Source organism: Schistocerca gregaria, chromosome 11 (assembly GCF_023897955.1).
Source record: "Schistocerca gregaria isolate iqSchGreg1 chromosome 11, iqSchGreg1.2, whole genome shotgun sequence".
Taxonomy (NCBI): domain Eukaryota; kingdom Metazoa; phylum Arthropoda; class Insecta; order Orthoptera; family Acrididae; genus Schistocerca; species Schistocerca gregaria.
This window is the reverse complement of record NC_064930.1, coordinates 11,175,398-11,187,468: the sequence shown is the minus strand read 5'-3', so window position 1 is coordinate 11,187,468 and position 12,071 is coordinate 11,175,398. Positions and strand designations below refer to the sequence as shown.

At 46.8% G+C, this 12,071-nt stretch overlaps 11 non-coding genes across 11 annotated transcripts; all 11 read right to left on the bottom strand.

Annotated features, from left to right (window-relative positions):
• Positions 1 to 1,363: 1,363 nt before the first annotated feature.
• Positions 1,364 to 1,436, bottom strand: Trnar-ucg (transfer RNA arginine (anticodon UCG)). The gene has a single exon. It is a non-coding gene; the product is annotated as a tRNA-Arg (tRNA).
• A 1,464-nt stretch (positions 1,437 to 2,900) lies between these two features.
• On the bottom strand, positions 2,901 to 2,973 carry Trnar-ucg (transfer RNA arginine (anticodon UCG)). Its single transcript has one exon. It is a non-coding gene; the product is annotated as a tRNA-Arg (tRNA).
• A 1,443-nt stretch (positions 2,974 to 4,416) lies between these two features.
• On the bottom strand, positions 4,417 to 4,489 carry Trnar-ucg (transfer RNA arginine (anticodon UCG)). The gene has a single exon. It is a non-coding gene; the product is annotated as a tRNA-Arg (tRNA).
• A 507-nt stretch (positions 4,490 to 4,996) lies between these two features.
• Trnat-agu (transfer RNA threonine (anticodon AGU)) lies at positions 4,997 to 5,068 on the bottom strand. The gene has a single exon. It is a non-coding gene; the product is annotated as a tRNA-Thr (tRNA).
• Positions 5,069 to 5,406: 338 nt separating this feature from the next.
• Trnak-cuu (transfer RNA lysine (anticodon CUU)) lies at positions 5,407 to 5,479 on the bottom strand. Its single transcript has one exon. It is a non-coding gene; the product is annotated as a tRNA-Lys (tRNA).
• Positions 5,480 to 5,931: 452 nt separating this feature from the next.
• On the bottom strand, positions 5,932 to 6,004 carry Trnar-ucg (transfer RNA arginine (anticodon UCG)). Its single transcript has one exon. It is a non-coding gene; the product is annotated as a tRNA-Arg (tRNA).
• Positions 6,005 to 8,019: 2,015 nt separating this feature from the next.
• On the bottom strand, positions 8,020 to 8,091 carry Trnat-agu (transfer RNA threonine (anticodon AGU)). The gene has a single exon. It is a non-coding gene; the product is annotated as a tRNA-Thr (tRNA).
• Positions 8,092 to 8,428: 337 nt separating this feature from the next.
• Positions 8,429 to 8,502, bottom strand: Trnak-cuu (transfer RNA lysine (anticodon CUU)). The gene has a single exon. It is a non-coding gene; the product is annotated as a tRNA-Lys (tRNA).
• A 451-nt stretch (positions 8,503 to 8,953) lies between these two features.
• Trnar-ucg (transfer RNA arginine (anticodon UCG)) lies at positions 8,954 to 9,026 on the bottom strand. The gene has a single exon. It is a non-coding gene; the product is annotated as a tRNA-Arg (tRNA).
• A 2,031-nt stretch (positions 9,027 to 11,057) lies between these two features.
• On the bottom strand, positions 11,058 to 11,129 carry Trnat-agu (transfer RNA threonine (anticodon AGU)). Its single transcript has one exon. It is a non-coding gene; the product is annotated as a tRNA-Thr (tRNA).
• Positions 11,130 to 11,992: 863 nt separating this feature from the next.
• Trnar-ucg (transfer RNA arginine (anticodon UCG)) lies at positions 11,993 to 12,065 on the bottom strand. Its single transcript has one exon. It is a non-coding gene; the product is annotated as a tRNA-Arg (tRNA).
• Positions 12,066 to 12,071: the final 6 nt, after the last annotated feature.

The window sequence follows — 12,071 nt, the reverse complement described above, 5'->3', positions numbered from 1 at the left end:
CCCCTTACTCTTTCCCACCCATTCGTTACATTCAACCTCTTACGAGACCGACCAAACATAGACAGGAAAACAAGACCACACACTTTGCGCAATCGGAATCGATGGCAGGGTGCCCCTCGCCGCATTTGCTACGATGGCCATTTGCTACTTCTGCAGAAGCGGCGGCGGCGACGACGACGACGACGACGACGACGACGACGACGACCGCGAAAGGCTCAGCGATTTGTGAGAAATACATCTATAAAATGTAATTCACACTGCCCCGTCCCACCTTATGCCGTACCGCTTTGGCAAATGCTTTATCAGCGCCATTCGCCTTAATCACATCTGAGAGTAATTCTTAATAAAACTCCTGACGCTAATTGTTCGCCATCACAGATACTGTTTGCTATACGGCCATGACGCGCAACTGATTTCCAAAATTCGTCTTCCTCCTGTGAGGATGGAACTCACGACTCCTGGTTTACTAGACCAGTGCTCTACCACTGAGCTAAAGAGTCGCGACCTAGCGGAACTTTTGCGTACTTCGTCCGTACGGTCGTCTGAAACTTCAGACTTCAGCTGACAACACTTCATATTTTTCACTAATATTTGCAGCTATGGCGACCCATTACTGCTTGGATACACATCTGACACGTAGCCGATGTTCTCTCCAAACAAAATCACCTGCACTCCGGAACATGACTTTCACACATGTCTAAAAAATCACCTTCACCTTCAAATACAGTTTTCTTGCGACTGATGGAGACGTAGGCAAATTTTATAGTTGCTATTTCCATTACATCACGTTAATCAGAAAATCGGTAATTTACATCTGCAGCGGAGAAAAATTCCGTTCCGCCCAGGGTAGGGCTCCAACCCACGACCCCATGATTAAGAGTCTTATGCTCTACCGACTGAGCTAGCCGTGCTGCCTCGTTGGGTACCTGCTGGGTAGCAGATCACACAGTACTCGTTTGGGTTGGTTGGTCCCATACAGAATCTCTCCATGCTGCCTAATGTTTTCCTAACGTCACACTCGTCACGTACTTCACTTTTATTTCATAATCATTTCTGAGAGGTAAAGGAATTGCATGACAATCTGCAGAGCTAGCGGCGTCAAAATTAACACACATACTTGACGTGACTCAAAAGCCGAATGAGTTACTTTCCGACGTTGTTTTAGATGTGCAAGTGCCAGTCAAACCTCACGGTGAGGGCACTCTGCCGACCATTTCGCTAGTTAACACCGGTCTTCTTGTGTGCGTTTCAAGCTCAAGACCATCTCCAAGCACAAAATGGTCAACAGCAACATTCAGACGGTTTCGTACTGCACAATTGCTACATTAAAACGGTATGTTTGTTTCTCAGAACTGGAAAAACACGACCGTGACAGGATTCGAACCTGCAATCTTCGGATCCGAAGTCCGACGCCTTATCCATTAGGCCACACGGTCACTGACGACCAAGTATAACTTATATACGATTCATCTCGAAACGCTCACACCCCCTGAGGAATTGTGTTTTCGTTCCACACAGCAGCTGCCCCTTACTCTTTCCCACCCATTCGTTACATTCAACCTCTTACGAGACCGACCAAACATAGACAGGAAATCAAGACCACACACTTTGCGCAATCGGAATCGATGGCAGGGTGTCCCTCGCCGCATTTGCTACGATGGCCATTTGCTAATTCTGCAGAAGCGGCGGCGGCGACGACGACGACGACGACGACGACGACGACGACGACGACGACGACGACGACCGCGAGAGGCTCAGACATTTGTGAGAAATACATCTATAAAATGTAATTCAGAATGCCTCGTCCCACCTTATGCCGTACCGCTTTGGTAAATGCTTTATCAGCGCCATTCGCCTTAATCACATCTGAGAGTAATTCTTAATAAAACGCCTCTCGCTAATTGTTCGCCATCACAGATACTGTTTGCTATACGGCCATGACGCGCAACTGATTTCCAAAATTCGTCTTCCTCCTGTAAGGATGGAACTCACGACTCCTGGTTTACTAGACCAGTACTCTACCACTGAGCTAAAGAGGCGCGGCCTAGCGGAACTTTTGCGTACTTCGCCGTACGGTCGTCTGAATCTTCAGACTTCAGCTGACAACACTTCATATTTTTCACTAATATTTGCAGCTATGGCGACCCATTACTGCTTGGCTACACATCTGACACGTAGCCGATGTTCTCTCCAAACAAAATCACCTGCACTTCGGAACATGACTTTCACACATGTCTACAAAATCACCTTCACCTTCAAATACAGTTTTCTTGCGACTGATGGAGACGTAGGCAAATTTTAAAGTTGCTATTTCCATTACATCACGTTAATCAGAAAATCGGTAATTTACATCTGCAGCGGAGAAAAATTCCGTTCCGCCCAGGGTAGGGCTCGAACCCACGACCCATGATTAAGAGTCTTATGCTCTACCGACTGAGCTAGCCGTGCTGCCTCGTTGGGTACCTGCTGGGTAGCAGATCACACAGTACTCGTTTGGGTTGGTTGGTCCCATACAGAATCTCTCCATGCTGCCTAATGTTTTCCTAACGTCACACTCGTCACGTACTTCAGTTTTATTTCATAATCATTTCTGAGAGGTAAAGGAATTGCATGACAATCTGCAGAGCTAGCGGCGTCAAAATTAACAAACATACTTGACGTGACTCAAAAGCCGAACGAGTTACTTTCCGACGTTGTTTTAGATGTGCAAGTGCCAGTCAAACCTCACGGTGAGGGCACTCTGCCGACCATTTCGCTAGTTAACACCGGTCTTCTTGTGTGTGTTTCAAGCTCAAGACCATCTCCAAGCACAAAATGGTCAACAGCAACATTCAGACGGTTTCGTACTGCACAATTGCTACATTAAAACGGTATGTTTGTTTCTCAGAACTGGAAAAATACGACCGTGACAGGATTCGAACCTGCAATCTTCGGATCCGAAGTCCGACGCCTTATCCATTAGGCCACACGGTCACTGACGACAAAGTATAACTTATATACGATTCATCTCGAAACGCTCACACCCCCTGAGGAGTTGTGTTTTCGTTCACACAGCAGCTGCCCCTTACTCTTTCCCACCCATTCGTTACATTCAACCTCTTACGAGACCGACCAAACATAGACAGGAAAACAAGACCACACACTTTGCGCAATCGGAATCGATGGCAGGGTGTCCCTCGCCGCATTTGCTACGATGGCCATTTGCTAATTCTCCAGAAGCGGCGGCGGCGACGACGACGACGACGACGACGACGACGACCGCGAGAGGCACAGACATTTGTGAGAAATACATCTATAAAATGTAATTCAGAATGCCTCGTCCCACCTTATGCCGTACCGCTTTGGCAAATGCTTTATCAGCGCCATTCGCCTTAATCACATCTGAGAGTAATTCTTAATAAAACGCCTCTCGCTAATTGTTCGCCATCACAGATACTGTTTGCTATTCGGCCATGACGCGCAACTGATTTCCAAAATTCGTCTTCCTCCTGTAAGGATGGAACTCACGACTCCTGGTTTACTAGACCAGTACTCTACCACTGAGCTAAAGAGGCGCGGCCTAGCGGAACTTTTGCGTACTTCGCCGCACGGTCGTCTGAATCATCAGACTTCAGCTGACAACACTTCATATTTTTGACTAATATTAGCAGCTATGGCGACCCATTACTGCTTGGCTACACATCTGACACGTAGCCGATGTTCTCTCCAAACAAAACCACCTGCACTTCAGAACATGACTTTCACACATGTCTACAAAATCACCTTCACCTTCAAATACAGTTTTCTTGCGACTGATGGAGACGTAGGCAAATTTTAAAGTTGCTATTTCCATTACATCACGTTAATCAGAAAATCGGTAATTTACATCTGCAGCGGAAAAAAATTCCGTTCCGCCCAGGGTAGGGCTCCAACCCACGACCCCATGATTAAGAGTCTTATGCTCTACCGACTGAGCTAGCCGTGCTGCCTCGATGCGTACCTGCTGGGTAGCAGATCACACAGTACTCGTTTGGGTTGGTTGGTCCCATACAGAATCTCTCCATGCTGCCTAATGTTTTCCTAACGTCACACTCGTCACGTACTTCACTTTTATTTCATAATCATTTCTGAGAGGTAAAGGAATTGCATGACAATCTGCAGAGCTAGCGGCGTCAAAATTAACACACATACTTGACGTGACTCAAAAGCCGAACGAGTTACTTTCCGACGTTGTTTTAGATGTGCAAGTGCCAGTCAAACCTCACGGTGAGGGCACTCTGCCGACCATTTCGCTAGTTAACACCGGTCTTCTTGTGTGTGTTTCAAGCTCAAGACCATCTCCAAGCACAAAATGGTCAACAGCAACATTCAGACGGTTTCGTACTGCACAATTGCTACATTAAAACGGTATGTTTGTTTCTCAGAACTGGAAAAACACGACCGTGACAGGATTCGAACCTGCAATCTTCGGATCCGAAGTCCGACGCCTTATCCATTAGGCCACACGGTCACTGACGACCAAGTATAACTTATATACGATTCATCTCGAAACGCTCACACCCCCTGAGGAATTGTGTTTTCGTTCCACACAGCCGCTGCCCCTTACTCTTTCCCACCCATTCGTTACATTCAACCTCTTACGAGACCGACCAAACATAGACAGGAAAACAAGACCACACACTTTGCGCAATCGGAATCGATGGCAGGGTGTCCCTCGCCGCATTTGCTACGATGGCCATTTGCTATTTCTGCAGAAGCGGCGGCGGCGACGACGACGACGACGACGACGACGACCGCGAGAGGCTCAGCGATTTGTGAGAAATACATCTATAAAATGTAATTCACACTGCCTCGTCCCACCTTATGCCGTACCGCTTTGGCAAATGCTTTATCAGCGCCATTCGCCTTAATCACATCTGAGAGTAATTCTTAATAAAACTCCTCACGCTAATTGTTCGCCATCACAGATACTGTTTGCTATACGGCCATGACGCGCAACTGATTTCCAAAATTCGTCTTCCTCCTGTGAGGATGGAACTCACGACTCCTGGTTTACTAGACCAGTGCCCTACCACTGAGCTAAAGAGGAGCGGCCTAGGGGAACTTTTGCGTACTTCGTCCGTACGGTCGTCTGAATCTTCAGACTTCAGCTGACAACACTTCATATTTTTCACTAATATTTGCAGCTATGGCGACCCATTACTGCTTGGCTACACATCTGACACGTAGCCGATGTTCTCTCCAAACAAAATCACCTGCACTTCAGAACATGACTTTCACACATGTCTACAAAATCACCTTCACCTTCAAATACAGTTTTCTTGCGACTGATGGAGACGTAGGCAAATTTTAAAGTTGCTATTTCCATTACATCACGTTAATCAGAAAATCGGTAATTTACATCTGCAGCGGAGAAAAATTCCGTTCCGCCCAGGGTAGGGCTCGAACCCACGACCCCATGATTAAGAGTCTTATGCTCTACCGACTGAGCTAGCTGTGCTGCCTCGTTGGGTACCTGCTGGGTAGCAGATCACACAGTACTCGTTTGGGTTGGTTGGTCCCATACAGAATCTCTCCATGCTGCCTAATGTTTTCCTAACGTCACACTCGTCACGTACTTCACTTTTATTTCATAATCATTTCTGAGAGGTAAAGGAATTGCATGACAATCTGCAGAGCTAGCGGCGTCAAAATTAACACACATACTTGACGTGACTCAAAAGCCGAACGAGTTACTTTCCGACGTTGTTTTAGATGTGCAAGTGCCAGTCAAACCTCACGGTGAGGGCACTCTGCCGACCATTTCGCTAGTTAACACCGGTCTTCTTGTGTGTGTTTCAAGCACAAGACCATCTCCAAGCACAAAATGGTCAACAGCAACATTCAGACGGTTTCGTACTGCACAATTGCTACATTAAAACGGTATGTTTGTTTCTCAGAACTGGAAAAACACGACCGTGACAGGATTCGAACCTGCAATCTTCGGATCCGAAGTCCGACGCCTTATCCATTAGGCCACACGGTCACTAACGACCAAGTATAACTAATATACGATTCATCTCGAAACGCTCACACCCCCTGAGGAATTGTGTTTTCGTTCCACACAGCCCACCCATTCGTTACATTCAACCTCTTACGAGACCGACCAAACATAGACAGGAAAACAAGACCACACACTTTGCGCAATCGGAATCGATGGCAGGGTGCCCCTCGCCGCATTTGCTACGATGGCCATTTGCTAATTCTCCAGAAGCGGCGGCGGCGACGACGACGACGACGACGACGACCGCGAGAGGCACAGACATTTGTGAGAAATACATCTATAAAATGTAATTCAGAATGCCTCGTCCCACCTTATGCCGTACCGCTTTGGCAAATGCTTTATCAGCGCCATTCGCCTTAATCACATCTGAGAGTAATTCTTAATAAAACGCCTCTCGCTAATTGTTCGCCATCACAGATACTGTTTGCTATACGGCCATGACGCGCAACTGATTTCCAAAATTCATCTTATTCCAGTAAGGATGGAACTCACGACTCCTGGTTTACTAGACCAGTGCTCTACCACTGAGCTAAAGAGGCGCGGCCTAGCGGAACTTTTGCGTACTTCGCCGCACGGTCGTCTGAATCATCAGACTTCAGCTGACAACACTTCATATTTTTGACTAATATTAGCAGCTATGGCGACCCATTACTGCTTGGCTACACATCTGACACGTAGCCGATGTTCTCTCCAAACAAAACCACTTGCACTTCAGAACATGACTTTCACATGTCTACAAAATCACCTACACCTTCAAATACAGTTTTCTTGCGACTGATTGAGACGTAGGGAAATTTTAAAGTTGCTATTTCCATTACATCACGTTAATCAGAAAATCGGTAATTTACATCTGCAGCGGAGAAAAATTCCGTTCCGCCCAGGGTAGGGCTCGAACCCACGACCCTATGATTAAGAGTCTCATGCTCTACCGACTGAGCTAGCCGTGCTGCCTCGTTGGGTACCTGCTGGGTAGCAGATCACACAGTACTCGTTTGGGTTGGTTGGTCCCATACAGAATCTCTCCATGCTGCCTAATGTTTTCCTAACGTCACACTCGTCACGTGCTTCACTTTTATTTCATAATCATTTCTGAGAGGTAAAGGAATTGCATGACAATCTGCAGAGCTAGCGGCGTCAAAATTAACACACATACTTGACGTGACTCAAAAGCCGAACGAGTTACTTTCCGACGTTGTTTTAGATGTGCAAGTGCCAGTCAAACCTCGCGGTGAGGGCACTCTGCCGACCATTTCGCTAGTTAACACTGGTCTTCTTGTGTGTGTTTCAAGCTCAAGACCATCTCCAAGCACAAAATGGTCAACAGCAACATTCAGACGGTTTCGTACTGCACAATTGCTACATTAAAACGGTATGTTTGTTTTTCAGAACTGGAAAAACACGGCCGTGACAGGATTCAAACCTGCAATCTTCGGATCCGAAGACCGACGCCTTATCCATTAGACCACACGGTCACTGACAACCAAGTGTAACTTAAATACGACTTATCTCGAAACGCTCACACCCCCTGAGGAATTGTGTTTTCGTTCCACACAGCCGCTGCCCCTTACTCTTTCCCACCCATTCGTTACATTCAACCTCTTACGAGACCGACCAAACATAGACAGGAAAACAAGACCACACACTTTGCGCAATCGGAATCGATGGCAGGGTGTCCCTCGCCGCATTTGCTACGATGGCCATTTGCTACTTCTGCAGAAGCGGCGGCGGCGACGACGACGACGACGACGACGACGACGACGACGACGACGACGACCGCGAAAGGCTCAGCGATTTGTGAGAAATACATCTATAAAATGTAATTCACATTGCCCCGTCCCACCTTATGCCGTACCGCTTTGGCAAATGCTTTATCAGCGCCATTCGCCTTAATCACATCTGAGAGTAATTCTTAATAAAACTCCTCACGCTAATTGTTCGCCATCACAGATACTGTTTGCTATACGGCCATGACGCGCAACTGATTTCCAAAATTCGTCTTCCTCCTGTGAGGATGGAACTCACGACTCCTGGTTTACTAGACCAGTGCTCTACCACTGAGCTAAAGAGGCGCGGCCTAGCGGAACTTTTGCGTACTTCGTCCGTACGGTCGTCTGAATCTTCAGACTTCAGCTGACAACACTTCATATTTTTCACTAATATTTGCAGCTATGGCGACCCATTACTGCTTGGCTACACATCTGACACGTAGCCGATGTTCTCTCCAAACAAAATCACCTGCACTTCAGAACATGACTTTCACACATGTCTACAAAATCACCTTCACCTTCAAATACAGTTTTCTTGCGACTGATGGAGACGTAGGCAAATTTTAAAGTTGCTATTTCCATTACATCACGTTAATCAGAAAATCGGTAATTTACATCTGCAACGGAGAAAAATTCCGTTCCGCACAGGTAGGGCTCGAACCCACGACCCCATGATTAAGAGTCTTATGCTCTACCGACTGAGCTAGCCGTGCTGCCTCGTTGGGTACCTGCTGGGTAGCAGATCACACAGTACTCGTTTGGGTTGGTTGGTCCCATACAGAATCTCTCCATGCTGCCTAATGTTTTCCTAACGTCACACTCGTCACGTACTTCACTTTTATTTCATAATCATTTCTGAGAGGTAAAGGAATTGCATGACAATCTGCAGAGCTAGCGGCGTCAAAATTAACACACATACTTGACGTGACTCAAAAGCCGAACGAGTTACTTTCCGACGTTGTTTTAGATGTGCAAGTGCCAGTCAAACCTCACGGTGAGGGCACTCTGCCGACCATTTCGCTAGTTAACACCGGTCTTCTTGTGTGTGTTTCAAGCTCAAGACCATCTCCAAGCACAAAATGGTCAACAGCAACATTCAGACGGTTTCGTACTGCACAATTGCTACATTAAAACGGTATGTTTGTTTCTCAGAACTGGAAAAACACGACCGTGACAGGATTCGAACCTGCAATCTTCGGATCCGAAGTCCGACGCCTTATCCATTAGGCCACACGGTCACTGACGACCAAGTATAACTTATATACGATTCATCTCGAAACGCTCACACCCCCTGAGGAATTGTGTTTTCGTTCCACACAGCCGCTGCCCCTTACTCTTTCCCACCCATTCGTTACATTCAACCTCTTACGAGACCGACCAAACATAGACAGGAAAACAAGACCACACACTTTGCGCAATCGGAATCGATGGCAGGGTGTCCCTCGCCGCATTTGCTACGATGGCCATTTGCTAATTCTGCAGAAGCGGCGGCGGCGACGACGACGACGACGACGACGACGACCTCGAGAGGCTCAGACATTTGTGAGAAATACATCTATAAAATGTAATTCAGAATGCCTCGTCCCACCTTATGCCGTACCGCTTTGGCAAATGCTTTATCAGCGCCATTCGCCTTAATCACATCTGAGAGTAATTCTTAATAAAACGCCTCTCGCTAATTGTTCGCCATCACAGATACTGTTTGCTATACGGCCATGACGCGCAACTGATTTCCAAAATTCATCTTATTCCAGTAAGGATGGAACTCACGACTCCTGGTTTACTAGACCAGTGCTCTACCACTGAGCTAAAGAGGCGCGGCCTAGCGGAACTTTTGCGTACTTCGCCGCACGGTCGTCTGAATCATCAGACTTCAGCTGACAACACTTCATATTTTTGACTAATATTAGCAGCTATGGCGACCCATTACTGCTTGGCTACACATCTGACACGTAGCCGATGTTCTCTCCAAACAAAACCACTTGCACTTCAGAACATGACTTTCACATGTCTACAAAATCACCTACACCTTCAAATACAGTTTTCTTGCGACTGATTGAGACGTAGGCAAATTTTAAAGTTGCTATTTCCATTACATCACGTTAATCAGAAAATCGGTAATTTACATCTGCAGCGGAGAAAAATTCCGTTCCGCCCAGGGTAGGGCTCGAACCCACGACCCTATGATTAAGAGTCTCATGCTCTACCGACTGAGCTAGCCGTGCTGCCTCGTTGGGTACCTGCTGGGTAGCAGATCACACAGTACTCGTTTGGGTTGGTTGGTCCCATACAGAATCTCTCCATGCTGCCTAATGTTTTCCTAACGTCACACTCGTCACGTGCTTCACTTTTATTTCATAATCATTTCTGAGAGGTAAAGGAATTGCATGACAATCTGCAGAGCTAGCGGCGTCAAAATTAACACACATACTTGACGTGACTCAAAAGCCGAACGAGTTACTTTCCGACGTTGTTTTAGATGTGCAAGTGCCAGTCAAACCTCGCGGTGAGGGCACTCTGCCGACCATTTCGCTAGTTAACACTGGTCTTCTTGTGTGTGTTTCAAGCTCAAGACCATCTCCAAGCACAAAATGGTCAACAGCAACATTCAGACGGTTTCGTACTGCACAATTGCTACATTAAAACGGTATGTTTGTTTTTCAGAACTGGAAAAACACGGCCGTGACAGGATTCAAACCTGCAATCTTCGGATCCGAAGACCGACGCCTTATCCATTAGGCCACACGGTCACTGACAACCAAGTGTAACTTATATACGACTTATCTCGAAACGCTCACACCCCCTGAGGAATTGTGTTTTCGTTCCACACAGCCGCTGCCCCTTACTCTTTCCCACCCATTCGTTACATTCAACCTCTTACGAGACCGACCAAACATAGACAGGAAAACAAGACCACACACTTTGCGCAATCGGAATTGATGGCAGGGTGTCCCTCGCCGCATTTGCTACGATGGCCATTTGCTACTTCTGCAGAAGCGGCGGCGGCGACGACGACGACGACGACGACGACGACGACGACGACGACCGCGAAAGGCTCAGCGATTTGTGAGAAATACATCTATAAAATGTAATTCACACTGCCCCGTCCCACCTTATGCCGTACCGCTTTGGCAAATGCTTTATCAGCGCCATTCGCCTTAATCACATCTGAGAGTAATACTTAATAAAACTCCTCATGCTAATTGTTCGCCATCACATATACTGTTTGCTATACGGCCATGACGCGCAACTGATTTCCAAAATTCATCTTCCTCCTGTGAGGATGGAACTCACGACTCCTGGTTTACTAGACCAGTGCTCTACCACTGAGCTAAAGAGGCGCGGCCTAGCGGAACTTTTGCGTACTTCGTCCGTACGGTCGTCTGAATCTTCAGACTTCAGCTGACAACACTTCATATTTTTCACTAATATTTGCAGCTATGGCGACCCATTACTGCTTGGATACACATCTGACACGTAGCCGATGTTCTCTCCAAACAAAATCACCTGCACTTCAGAACATGACTTTCACACATGTCTACAAAATCACCTTCACCTTCAAATACAGTTTTCTTGCGACTGATGGAGACGTAGGCAAATTTTAAAGTTGCTATTTCCATTACATCACGTTAATCAGAAAATCGGTAATTTACATCTGCAGCGGAGAAAAATTCCGTTCCGCCCAGGGTAGGGCTCGAACCCACGACCCTATGATTAAGAGTCTCATGCTCTACCGACTGAGCTAGCCGTGCTGCCTCGTTGGGTACCTGCTGGGTAGCAGATCACACAGTACTCGTTTGGGTTGGTTGGTCCCATACAGAATCTCTCCATGCTGCCTAATGTTTTCCTAACGTCACACTCGTCACGTACTTCACTTTTATTTCATAATCATTTCTGAGAGGTAAAGGAATTGCATGACAATCTGCAGAGCTAGCGGCGTCAAAATTAACACACATACTTGACGTGACTCAAAAGCCGAACGAGTTACTTTCCGACGTTGTTTTAGATGTGCAAGTGCCAGTCAAACCTCGCGGTGAGGGCACTCTGCCGACCATTTCGCTAGTTAACACCGGTTTTCTTGTGTGTGTTTCAAGCTCAAGACCATCTCCAAGCACAAAATGGTCAACAGCAACATTCAGACGGTTTCGTACTGCACAATTGCTACATTAAAACGGTATGTTTGTTTCTCAGAACTGGAAAAACACGACCGTGACAGGATTCGAACCTGCAATCTTCGGATCCGAAGTCCGACGCCTTATCCATTAGGCCACACGGTCACTGAC